At 35.3% G+C, this 2822-nt stretch overlaps 1 long non-coding RNA gene across 2 annotated transcripts; it reads left to right on the top strand.

Moving 5' to 3' along the window:
* Positions 1-1226: 1226 nt before the first annotated feature.
* Positions 1227-2262, top strand: LOC129576107 (uncharacterized). Of its 2 annotated transcripts, XR_008688866.1 has the most exons (4): positions 1227-1513; positions 1575-1637; positions 1707-1764; positions 1905-2262. It is a non-coding gene; the product is annotated as an uncharacterized LOC129576107 (long non-coding RNA). The 2 variants fall into 2 exon arrangements; XR_008688865.1 differs by lacking the exon at positions 1905-2262 and having other exon boundaries at positions 1286-1513; positions 1707-1824.
* Positions 2263-2822: the final 560 nt, after the last annotated feature.

The raw sequence follows: 2822 nt of genomic DNA, 5'->3' as shown, positions 1-2822 counted from the left end.
AGTTTTTTGACTTAGTTTGAGCGGCCTTTGCTGATAAATTTTGTAGTTGCAACCGAATTTGATGGTTGTCATGAGTTTTGGGAAGATTTGCCGGTGCAGATGACTTCACAGACTTGACCTGAAATTCGGTGGCTTTGATTTTCTTGGGCCAAATACCTGCCGCTATTACCTTGTCAAAGTGTTGGCGAGGAACATCGAGTTTGAATGACACGAATGACAACTCCATTTTGTTGTCTTTCTTCACGAGCTTGGTAATTTTGAAATCATTTGTCAAAGGTCGGACAGTTTCAATGCTATTCAAGTGATTAATAATGTCGGCAGGCTCGGTTGTCGGTAGAAATTCGGTTAAATAAACCGAGCGCATCAATATAGTATCAACGGGCTTTGAATTTGCACCGTTTTGTCCACTGTTCCCACTGGCATCACGACTAAAAACCAATTTGCACAGCGGTGAAGTGTCACTTTGCTCTTCATCTGAAGAGTTCAGTTCTTCCGAGTCAAGTCTGGGCCGCTTGCTTTTATTCCGCCGTGAAATGTTTACATTTTGCAAGTCTACAAGCGGTAAACCCGAGTTTGACACGTTGTCCGATATTTGCTGCTGAATTTGGGTTGGTGCCGGAGTTTCATCCATTGGCTCAGTACGTGAGTTTGCCGATTTATCGGCTTTGTCCGATCTCACGGAGCTAATTTCGTCAGAATAAAGATGTTTGAGCTGGTTTAATTTGTTCCATATTGGCTCCAGCATTGTCAACAGCTCAGCGATTTGGCTTTTAACCTCACAGCTCGATGTACACATGTTTACAGTCAGTCAGTAGGCAACAACAATAACAAGTAAACAGAACGAAGAAAAACTTGAAGAAATTATACACTGAAACTGTACACAAAAATAAATTTCGAACGAAAACTTTATGTTGCTGAGGTAAAACAGGACTTAAACTTTCAATTTGATGTAAAATATCGTACAATTAAGACGAAAAACAATTTAAAAACAAACAAATTTGTTGAAAATAGACGGAGAGAGAAAAAAAAAGTAGACGTCTAATTTGACAGGTGTTGCCATTTGAATTTGATAATGAAAGAAAGAAATATGTGAAAGCAATTAAAGATGAGCGATTATTGTAGGAGTTTTGTCCGTCTGTTCCGGGCTGGCGGCCAAACGGGTGGTCCGATGTGGACACGCAGGAAACTAAAGTCAATTTTTGCGAGCTCAATTAATTGGCAGCATATAAAATATAAATTAAGATTCGTTTATATTTTTGCAATATTTTGGAAATTTTCAATTTTTTCTTTTTCTTCTTCTTCGTATTTGAATAGTCTGGGAGGACACCAGCCATACGTTCCAGTTGTATTACATAACGACAAACCAAAGAACCTGAACAGCGCTAATGCGCCAGGAAACTCATGTAACAGTCAGAATATTTGTGGTATACAAAACGATTGGAAACAAAGAGCTCGGGTACTTTGCTCATATGACGCAACGGACAGTACTGAGCTTAATCTCAGCGCTAATGAGGTGAGACGGTTTCAAATCAGACTTTCTTTTTTTAAACTGACATAAACATCTTTAACAACAGATCATATTTGTGACGGAATTAAATCCCCTCAATTCTGATTATATGTATGGAAAACAAGGCCTGGTAAGTGAAAATGAAAAAAAAAAATAAAATTTGAATTACGTGATTTTTATTTCAATCTTTATTTTTTAGATAAATGGCTTAGTACCAAAAGCATTCTTGGAACTTTTGGAAGAATAATTTTCTTGTGGTATGGCATCGGAGTATATTGTTTCGATGTTTCGATGTTCTGATATCATTTTGCCTCCTAACATTCAATTAAATCTGTTCGCAAATATTTATTCTATTCCTTTAGAAATTTAATTGTAATAAATACTCTCTTTGCTTCAGGTTCACATATTCTTAAAATACGCATAGTTAAGCAGGGGGATTACAGATTGACAGTTGAGCTGCATGATATATACTGAATGAATAGTTCTGCAGCTTGCCGTATATGATATTGTAGGGCAAACTGCGGCGCTAGTGTGCTTGTGTTTCAATCTACAAACCCCCTGTAGTTAAGATATTCATTAGATAACTACTATGTATAAAATCGTATTGTTGATTTTTAAATAACGATACAAATAAAACAGCCATGAAATGTTTAGAAAAATTCATATTATTTATGTCTGTTTGAAGTTCTACGCGTGGTTTTAATTTTGAAGCCGTCTGTATCTCCAAAATAGCAACAGACTTCTTTTAGAATCATTCGGATATCTATATGTTCAGTCTTATTTTTATGTATTCTATATTGAAGGTTCTTTAGATTGTATGACGCATTGGGAGGAGATAAATTTTGCAAAAATTTCGTGATATAAACGCACGAAATCGTTCTGCAGATTTTCATTGCATTTCATGAACAGTCAATTGAGCAGTTTGGAGCGAAAATGTAATACAGAAAAGTTGCGTGGAAAAATGTCGATGATGAATGAGCGGAAAAGGGATAGCTATATAGTGAACTATAGTGAACTATATAGCTATCTCTTTTCATTTGAAAATTTTCCGCGCAACTTTTCTGCTTAAAATTTTCGCTCCAAACTGCCCAATTTATGTTCCTCGTGATAAATTTATCCTAGGGATAAATTTTTTTGGTCAAAATACCAAAATTTCTAGCAAAATTCTTACTCAATTTAAATTGATGTTAAACTTTATTTCTGTTCTTATTGGTGCCATAAATATGAAAAATTTCCAGTCATATTAAAATATTTGAAATTTTTTTATACCAAGGATGAATACCGGAGAGGAAACAAGAAATAAATTGTCAATTTT

This window comes from Sitodiplosis mosellana, unplaced genomic scaffold, assembly GCF_009176505.1.
Source record: "Sitodiplosis mosellana isolate CC-2019 unplaced genomic scaffold, AAFC_SMos_1.0 Smas_scaffold_6178, whole genome shotgun sequence".
In the NCBI taxonomy this organism is placed as follows: domain Eukaryota; kingdom Metazoa; phylum Arthropoda; class Insecta; order Diptera; family Cecidomyiidae; genus Sitodiplosis; species Sitodiplosis mosellana.
The sequence above is the reverse complement of the archived record's forward strand: the minus strand, read 5'-3'. Positions and strand labels throughout refer to the sequence as shown.